This window comes from Coenobita brevimanus, chromosome 69 (genome assembly GCF_032717465.1).
Source record: "Coenobita brevimanus isolate Jiangsu-jjx chromosome 69, ASM3271746v2, whole genome shotgun sequence".
NCBI classification, from domain to species: domain Eukaryota; kingdom Metazoa; phylum Arthropoda; class Malacostraca; order Decapoda; family Coenobitidae; genus Coenobita; species Coenobita brevimanus.
In genome coordinates, this window is record NC_137022.1 from 28,023,977 (window position 1) to 28,034,414 (window position 10,438).

A 10,438-nucleotide genomic window follows, 5' to 3' on the forward strand; every position below is an offset into this window, starting at 1 on the left:
CGTTTGACCAACAGATAAAATATGAGTTCCTAGCAAGGTGTGGCGACGAGTAGATTTAAAAAAAAAATGAAATGAGTGACTATACGTTAAGAACTGAGAGAAAAAAAAAATGGATAGAGACAAGCTTATCAGGCAAACAGATAAACAATGGTAAGAGCGAGATTTGGCAACCGCGATGATGGACCCCTAGTTAATATAAACATGAGGCTAAATATACCCACTCCCTGTGTAAACAAACCCCCTGTGTGCGTGTAGTCGGGCTCCGTGTGTACGTGTGTGTACGTTACGACCGTGGTGGGAATTGTGATGTGATTTGAACTATAAGTAACTGTAAGTAACTCTAGCTGTCTTATACGTAACGTGACTGTCTTACAAGTTTGTTACGAGAGTGAGAACTGTGTTGTGGTTTGCCTTAACTTACATGTAACTGTGGCTGGCTTGACTGCGGCTGTCTTGTGTATCTGTGATTGTCATGAGCAACTATAACTGTCTTTAATTAACTACAGCTGTCTTCTGAGCAACTGTGACTCCTAAGTAACTGTGAAGTGTGTTACGGACCTGGTGAGAACTGTGGTATTGTTTTCCCTATAAGTAACTGTGACTAAGCAACTGTGACCCTCAAATACTGCATCTGTCTTATAACTAACTTTGTCATATAATTAAGAAATGGAAGAATTACCGTGATGTGATTTGCCATAGAATTTCTGTGGAGGCCGTAGTAGCTCAGCGATACCCTTTAAGTAACCGCATCGTTCTCATAAGTAACTGTGTCACTTTACCACCAGCCACCAAATTACTACAGCACATCGGAGCTTCGATATTGTAAGTATTATCCACAAAATAACATACTGCAGTTTTCCTTCTCAAAGATTTGTTTTTTGCGAGAATAAGCGACTTAGGAAGGTTTCGTTCATGTCTCTCTTTTCCTTGTCCATTAGGCCTATGCAAGAACGAATTTCAGTTATGATAGAAGAATGAATGAAGTGTATCAATGTCCAAACTGTAAGAAAGTCATCATCATAATCTAACTTTAAGACTAGAAAAGCCAACTTCCTCCTCCTCCTCATGATGATGATGATCATCATCATCACCATCATCATTTCTTATGCATTCGATTTGCGATGCATATATAGGATGATTTGTAAACAGCGCTTCACCTGAAACTCACCGGGTGTTATCTTACTTGTTGCGAGGACGGCTCAGTCTGCTGCTGTGGGCGTGGGTTTGGCATTAGACATACAGTAGTAATTGATGCAGGTTAGACAGTTCCCACATCACACGAGAAATCACCCGGCGGATCTCCTTGTTTATACTTTGCTAGACTGATATCGTTTCTTAGGCAATCAATTTCCATCTTTGAGTTTTTCATGACGTAGTAGTAGTAGTAATTGTAGTTGTTGTTGTTGTTGTTGTTGTAGTTGTTGATGTAGCCCCAGGTTCATCAGCAAAGTGAACCTGATGGACTGCAGGCTAAACTTGCCCTTCTCCGACAGTCCTCCACCTTCCTCTTGGGGGATAGGGAGGAAGTTGAGGGATGTTTGTATAGCCAGGTAGCTCCACCATCCATTTACATAGGTGCCACCACATGAAGGCATCCCTCTTCAACACCACATGAATAAGTACAGAATTTATACACCAAAGGGAAAAATAAAAGCTTATTAGTGTGCAATAAGTATAGCTTTATTTATTGCGTAGCAAGTAATGAGATCCATCAGTAGTAAAATCCAGAGCCTTGCACAGATACAGCCTGGCCTTATTATAGTCACCCCTCCATCATAATCATGATGATCATGATCATCATCATCGCTAGCTTTACATCGCACATCTCAATATTCTTGTCTCGAGATACCATACTTTGTTGGAGGTTTCGTAACACCTCTTCCTGACCGATTTATATTGTACATGACACATTAAAGTTGTGTTCTTTGTTATACTTTATCTTCGTAATACCGACCTACTCACCCTTCGTGGCATGCAAAACAATTTTTGAAAGGTGTAATATGCAAAATGAATCGCCGAGGAAGACACGCAACGAAATCTTTGTTTAAGGTCCATTAAACTGAATAAAATAGTTTGGGAGTGGAAAAAATAAGCTAAAAAATAGACATGACCGTACTGAAGTGCGAAAAATCATTCATTGCTAAAAGTGTAATGGCGGCTAGCCTGATATAGTGGAGGTACAAAAAAATATATAAATTCTGTTCGTTTGATGGCCGAATTCTGTGTGCATGGCTCTGGTCTCAGGTACTTCCAGTGCTGCCCTCCCCACACTAAAACCACTATCACATCCACTTGCATTATCTACACTGCCTCAGCTGATGATATAAGTTCTCATTTATAATTTTATATTTTAAAACCACTGGCACGGCGCACCTTGCTGTGCCGTAGCAGATCCAAAGTGAATTATCTTCTTCGTTTGTTCCCTTTTCACAGCCCTCAGTCACATAATAAAAAGATATGAAGTTAAGGTTCCGCGCCAATGCATTCTTTCCAGAGCTTGTGTTTATACAGAAATGCAGGTTGGTGCATCTGTTTTATCTCTGGCATGGCGCGTCCGTTATGTCCGCAGGTTGGCGTGTCTACTGTATATGTCCGTAGGCTGGCACATTATTACGTTTGTAGGTTGACACGTCTGCTGTCTAAGTTAACGCATCCGTCAAGTCCGTTGGTTGGTGCGTCCATTCTGTCCGTAGGCTGGCGTGTCCATATGTCTGTAGGCTGGCGTGTCCATTATATCTGCAGGTTGGCATGTTGATTATGTCCGTGGGATGCTGCATCTGTTACGTGTGTAGTTTGCCGCATGTGCTGTTATCCGATACGTCAACAGCCCGGCTACTGACACCTGTCAGCTCCACCCAGCAGGCACAGCAGCAACACTGTCCTCAGCCTCAGCCACTGGACAGTTCATCAGCGTCACGTGGCCGAACATGAGCTGGTTAAACAATACCATTTCTACACAGGCGACGGTGGCAGCTCAGGAACAGGGATTCATCTGGAAGTGTACCCCCGCTGCTGAGTCAGGGTTGTCCGACACCAGAGATACTCCGTTCATCCGCGCTTGGAGGTGTTGCCCTGTGGATAAACACATTAGCCATATATTAAAAGTGAGTGTACGGGTGTGAAAAAGACCCAGATTAACAGCGAACAGTTCCAAAACACCTGTGCTGAATTCTTTTGTATGGTACGCCTGGTTTATGCTCTAGTGGGGAACAGGCTGATAAGGGATGTTGTTCGGTTTCTAAGTGACTGATAACGAGTAATAGTTATTCCTGATAGGGAATGCTGTGATGCTTATACGGGTTGTTTGTGCTGCTGTGCTGTTTATATGGGATTTATGTGAGTAATATCTATGAATGGTAAGGGATGCTGTGCTGTTTATATGGGATTTATACGAGTAATATCTGTGAATGGTAAGGGGTGCTGTGTTATATGGGATTTGTACGAATAACCTCTATGCATGGTAGGGGGTGCTGTGCTGTTTGTATGGGACTTATACGAGTGACCTCAATGCATGGTAGGGGGTGCAGTGCTTATGCCGGAAACAGGACTTACCGGTAAAGATGTGCTTGATCCGGCGGTGGGCGACGCTAACGGGGCTGTAGAGGCGGAAGAAGTGATGGTCTAGTCTGGTCATGGTGCTGGCCGGACCTGACCCGCTCTGCCAAGGTTATAAGCGGACAGAGTGTAAAAATCATCCCTGGGGAGTTCAGTAAGATATATATTTCAATAGACCCAATTTCCTTATATAGAGAGAGAATGGTACCGGTATGTATTTAACCCTCCTCTTTCACTCCACCAGGTGCTTTGTTTTGTGTTGTGGGGAGTCCTTAGTCAGTGTTATCGATCTCTAACGTGTATCATTTATTCACTTCTAACCTCCTGCTGCCACAGTCACGCCCACACCGGCAGACTGAGCCGTTCCCACAACACACAAGATATAGCCAAGTGAGTTTGTAGTGTTACGCCATTTACGGCTCACTCTATATAAGGCGTTGTTGGAAGTAAATTTGCTTTCATCGACCTCCAAGTCTTCGCTGGCATATTACCTAAAGCGTATTAAATGAAGTGTTTTGTCCCATTATGTTTCCGACTTACATTAATCCACAGTTGTTTACAGTGGCAGTGTGTGTGATATTTTAGGTGGCTGTGAGCTTGACTGAAGATAATTTGTGTGTCAGATGAAATACTCACTGACAGAGAGAGTGTCCCGGATGTGGAGGCTCTCAGAAGGTGTCCCCCTTGTTGTGTTTCCAGTACCACCACCTGGCCGGCCTCTGGGGTGGTACTTAGCACTTCAAACGTGTGCACCCAGAAGCACGCTGAGAAGAAAGATGCGATTTAGCCATTTTGTTATTATTATTATTATTATTATTATTATTATTATTATTATCATTATTTATTTACCTGGTCGTTTTATGTCGGAAAAAAATAATATTCTGACTTATTTTGCTGTGAGATGTTCAGATCCCACATTCCTTTGCTAAGCTTATTGTATTTATTTACTTGTTTATTCATTTATTTTTTATTATGTGACTTAATGGTATACCGGTTATTTATTTTTATTTTATTTATTTATTTATTCTTTATTTTCGTGGATATGACTAGTTGACTTGAAAATTTGTGAGTTTTACTGGCGGTAGGCCTGAGTTATCTGTGAGGCCTTCCTTGGTCACCTTATGCCAAAGGTTAGGTCAGAGAGAGAGAGAGAGAGGAACAGAGCGAGCTACTAACTGCGTGTGGGGTTGTGGGGTGCGAGGGCGAGGGTGAGGGTGGAGGGCTGGAGGGTGAGGTAGAGTGGAGCGTCACCCTGAAGTCTGAACTCCTGACGGTACGACCCTGTGTACCTCACCCTGGTCGTCGCGGAACCTGCAGGGGGAGAGTGGTCGTCAAATTAGGGTCATATTCTTAAGTTTTAGGGTCGTATTCTTAAGTTTTAGGGTCATATTAAGTTTTAGGGCCATATTCTGTTTGTAGCTAGCTCATTCTTTCCTTAGCACTTCTTCGTGACTAGCACTATACATCCTTTCCTTAGCACTTCTGCATGAATAGCACTTCACATCCTTTCCATAGCACTTCTTCGTGACTAGCATTTGAGGGATTGCAATTTTAGGCCCAGGTGAAGTGAAAGGAGTGGAGGTTAATAAAGGGATTTGTCTGCATTTTGAAACGTCTGTTCCGTGGTTTAAAAAAAAGTAGCAACAAGAATAACACGAAAAATGACGTCCTCTCTTGTTGTTGTTGTTGTTGTTGTTCTTGCTCTTCTTTTCTACTTCTTCTTCTTCACCTTCTTTTTCTTCTTCTTTTTTTCTTCACCTTCTTCTTCTTCTTCTTCTTCTTTTTCTTCGTTGTTCTTTTCCTCCTCCTCCTCCTCCTCCTTCCAAGCCCATTTCGTTGTGAACCCAGCGGACAGCAGGTAATCAGCAGCTCCGAATCGGTCGCTCCCGGAGGTCTTTTGTTGAGGTTATGATCAGTTGTTCTTCTTTAATAGTATGATGCATGAGGTAAAAATAACACTCACTACACACTACACAATACTCACGTCTATATCTGCTCCTCATTGTGATCCCCCTTGTGGCCAGCTCTGTACCTCTTAGCATTGCCGCCAAAGGTTTATCTCCAAGCCTGTCTCCAAAGTCCTCCCCTACCTGCGCCATACCGGGAAAGTCATCATCATTATCATTATTATTGTTATTGTCTTCGTTATCATCATCATCATCATTATTATTGTTATCATTATCATCATCATTGTCATTGTTATTTTCTTCGTTATCATCGTCATCATTATTATTATTGTTATCATCATCATTATCATCGTCATCATCATCATCATCTAACCCAAAGAATAGAAAAATCATGATCATCATTCACCCTAACGCAGGACTAGGAAAATAAAATCATCATCATCATCATCATCATCATCATCATCATCATCATCATCATCATCTAATACCCAATGCCACAACATACCTCTCTCTGTTCTCATTATCTTCTGTTTCACCGTCTGTGCCTTATATCTGCCACACACACACACACACACACACACACACACACACACACACACACACACACACACACACACACACACACACACACACACACACACACACACACACACACACACACACACACACACACACACACACACACGAGAGAGAACAGTGTAAATGGGAGTTAAGATGCTTGAGGAGGTTGGTAGTATTAAATATCGCAAGACAAGATGAAGAGATGAAGTGTGAGGTTAAGGAGAGATTGCTTCAGGGGAGAATGGAGAGGAAGGGGGAGACCGAGGATGAGACGGAGGAATGGAGTAGAGAGGTGAATGAGAGATGAGGGTGTAAGTTGGGGGTAGGGCAGCGAAATGGCAGGGGACAGGGCGACATTGAAGTGGTTTGCTTATGGCCACCCCTTACGGGGTTAAGGTGTTTGGGTATAGGCTAAATGGACAGATAAATAGATAGATAGACAAATAGGTAGATAGATAAGTAGATAGACAAATAGGTAGATAGGTAAATAGATAGACAAATAGAGATAGATAGTGCACATACCGTGAGACGTGGAGGGAGTGAGGGATGCTGTGGGTCCTCCTGGCTTGCCTGAGACTGGCTTAATTGTAACTGGCTTGATTGTGACTGGCTTAGTTGTGACTGGCTTGGGTGTCTGTCTGTCTCTCCTTCACCCACCACTACCACCGGCACCACCACTGCTGACCGCGTCCTTGGCCTGAGAAAGAGAAAGGCAGACAAGGAACGATAATTATAAACTCTCTCAGTCTTAATTTCTGCGTAAGATTGATTGTATATACTTTTATCATCAGTCCTAATCCCTCTAAGACAGTCCTAATTCCTCTAAGACAGTCCTAATTCCTCTAAGACAGTTCTAATTCCTCTGAGACAGTCCTAATTCCTCTGAGTCAGCCCTAATTCCTCTAAGAAAGTTCTAATTCCTATGAGACAGTCCTAATTCCTCTGAGACAGTCTTAATTCCTTTGAGACAGTTCTAATTCCTCTGAGAACAGTCCAGATAGAAAGCCTTAATTTCACTGAGTCCTAATTCCTCTGGCAGTCCTAAGAGATAATCCTAATTCTTCTGAGTCAGTCCTAATTCCTGTGACGGTCCGAAGAGACAGTCCTAATTCCCCTGACAATCCTGAGATAATCCTAATTCCTCTGAGACAATTCTGATTCCCCTGACAGTCCTAAGAGATAATCCTAATTCAGTCCTAATCCATCAAACGTAAGAGTCTGTGTACTCGATTTGTTGATTGTGGCACCCATCGTTCCTGGTAGCTCAGTGCTCGTATCCTTAGGGGCACCAGGCCCTTATCCCCACACGTGCACTCCTCCCTCATATCCAACCCCATGCCTTTCACCCCCACTACCGCCGCTGGGAGGGGGGAGGGACGCCTTCACGTGGTGGCACCGATATAGCTGGTCGGCTCCACTGCCTAGATGTACAAACGTCCCTCATTTCCCTTCCCATCGCGGTGAGTTTCTGTGGGCTATAAACACACACACACACACACACACACACACACACACACACACACACACACACACACACACACACACACACACACACACACACACACACACACACACACACACACACACACACACACACACATCCTTCGTAGCGTGATTTGAAATATGAAGTTCTTGAGGTTAATCGTGATGGTTTTGTAATAATCTTAGTGGCAGGTTTCCCCACAGCGTAACAAATCGTCTGAGGCAACGAAAGTAAGAGGCAAAGTCTTAATTTTTTACGAGAGAGTGAATCATAGTCTTGTTAATCGCAACCCTCTCCTCTTCCTCTCTTCCTCCACCACGTACCCCTCTGCTTCCTTCATCCAAAGGGTTAAGCATGCTGGTTCTGGAGTGCTTTTTACCTGGTCGCTTCTTTATGTAAACCATTTTGCGCCAAGAGAATAAAAATACACGGCCATAGTGAACGTACGATAATAAGTCATGACTGGAAGAGGAGAGATGGGTGTAAGTGTTGGGTGGGAGAGAGACACAGATTAGAGTTAGATTTATTTCCTCTAACGTTTCGAGTCACGTGGAGAGACAGGCTGACGAATGAGGATATAAAGGAGCGTTGTGGTGTGGATGTGGATGTGATAGGAAGCGTTATGAGGAACACACTGAGGTGGTTTGGCCATGTGGAGAGGATGGAGGGTGAAAGACTGACGAAGAGAGTGTATGTGAGTGAGGTGGAGGGGGGAAGAGGGAGGGGGAGGCCGAGGATGAGATGGAAGGATGGGGTGGAGAGGTATATGAGAGAGGGGGGTGTGAGTTGGGAGCAGGGCAGTGAAATGGCGGGGGACAGGGCGACTTGGAGGCGATTTGTTTGTGGCCACCCCAAACGGGATTGAGGCGTCTGGCAATAGATAGATAGATAGATAGTTTCGGAGATGGAAGGATGGGGTGGAGAGGTATATGAGAGAGGGGGGTGTGAGTTGGGAGCAGGGCAGTGAAATGGCGGGGGACAGGGCGACTTGGAGGCGATTTGTTTGTGGCCACCCCAAACGGGATTGAGGCGTCTGGCAATAGATAGATAGATAGATAGTTTCGGGTTCTGTGTAGCCTGGAACGTTTGAGAAAACAAAGAATTCTAGCTCTACCCTGTCTCTCTCCCTCCCACCCAACATTTGCACTTGTCACAATAGATCATGTACGTACAGTAGAGATGGGTAGGAATGGCGACAGATGCTGAGTCGTCTTGTGATCCTTGCACTGTTTGGCGTTTTGTGTGTGTGTGTGTGTGTGTGTGTGTGAGTGTGTGTGTGTGTGTGTGTGTGTGTGTGTGTGTGTGGATGGCGCCTACTTACTTACCCGACACCCAAGCGCTGTCCGACACACACACACACACACACACACACACACACACACACACACACACACACACACACATTCTGTCTGTCTGTGTCTGTCTGTCTGTCTGTCTGTCTCTGTCTGTCTGTCTGTCTGTCTCCCCCCCCTCTCTCTCTCTCTCTCTCTCTCTCTCTCTCTCTCTCTCTCTCATTACCAGTATCACCATAACTACCACCACCACCACCACCATCATCACTACCAATCACCACAACTACCACTATCACCACAGCTACCACAATCACCACAACCACCACAATTAACCCCGCGACCTTCCCCTCCTTCACCAAGGCCACTGAAGGACGCGAGGACGAAAAGAACGAATATAAGACATGAGAGAATTCTTAGCACTTGTTCCTTAGCGATTTGTTTTACATTTTACGCCTTCATATCCCAGTTACTGTTACTGATAAAAACTTTGCTGATATTGTTATGATATTATTAGCATGCTAGGGAGAAGTGAGGTGAAAAAGACCCCCCCCCACAAAAAAATAAATAAATAAATAAATCGCTATGTAAGAAGTGCTAATGTAAACGAGACGACTGCTTCCCATATTCTCAGTTGACATGGGAAATTACGCAGCACATCCCCCTGGGCGAGATTTATTTAGTATATCACGTCTTATCCACGTGTATGCTGTTGATGTCATTTTTATCCGTTTGCATCAGTAACAAACAGGAGAATGATAAGATGCAGTAGGCAGAATAAATCGCTTAGGAAGAGATATTGCGAAAATACCTAAGCGAACGTGAGATGCCAAACTCTAACTCGCCAAAGAAGAAGTACAGTATTACGAAAACCCCCAAGGGAGTGAAAAATGAGCCATACCTTACAAGCTCAGCATTTGGTACCGTAGCGATTTATTTTGCTGCTTACATCCAAACATTCCACTTCATTTTATTGCATAATTTAAACATCAAGGTAATGATAAAAAAGTGCACTCCATTTTGCAACACCCTAGCCCAGTACTTGATCTTGGAGACAAACATATGAACTTGGCTTTAGACGAATTATTTCATCCTTGGCTGACCCCCAACACATCCACATAATTTGGTCCAAGTGGAATCATAATTGTTTGAGTTATGTGGTCCAAACTTTCATCCTGGCCTATAGCCCTAACCTGTAATTATTCTCACAGTCGAATCGTTTCGTCCTTGCCTTATCCTTAACCCTTCCACCGAGTTTGGTCTAAATCGGATCAGAGCTATTTAAGTTGACCTAATCGTGGAACTGGATATTTGGCTTTTTTTTTATTTTTATTTTTTATAGGTCGGCAATAGGTGACCTTCAACCTTTACAAGTTGTGTCCAAATTGAATAAAAAACTATTAGTCGTTCAGAGAGAGAGAGAGAGAGAGAGAGAGAGAGAGAGAGAGAGAGAGAGAGGCATTTACAGGTGATGCCAATGTAAATAAGTAAATAAATAAATAAACCCATCTGTCTCTATCTCTCTATCTATCCATCAGTTTATCTGTCAGTCTATCTGTCTGTCTATCTGTCTCTGTCTGGCTGGCTGTCTCTCTATCTATATATCTATCTATTTATATGTCGATCTATCTATCTGCCTGTCT

The 10,438-nt window shown here is 43.6% G+C and overlaps 1 protein-coding gene across 3 annotated transcripts in view; it reads left to right on the plus strand.

Moving 5' to 3' along the window:
• Positions 1-233: 233 nt before the first annotated feature.
• Positions 234-10,438, plus strand: part of LOC145406111 (uncharacterized) — a 41,849-nt gene continuing 31,644 nt past the window's right edge. For 2 of the 3 annotated variants that reach the window (XM_080277311.1, XM_080277308.1), the window contains exon 1: positions 262-330. The gene's annotated coding sequence lies outside the window, so the exon portion shown is untranslated. Of the gene's footprint in view, positions 331-10,438 lie in introns of all 3 variants that reach the window. The other variant, XM_080277309.1, reaches the window with a different exon arrangement.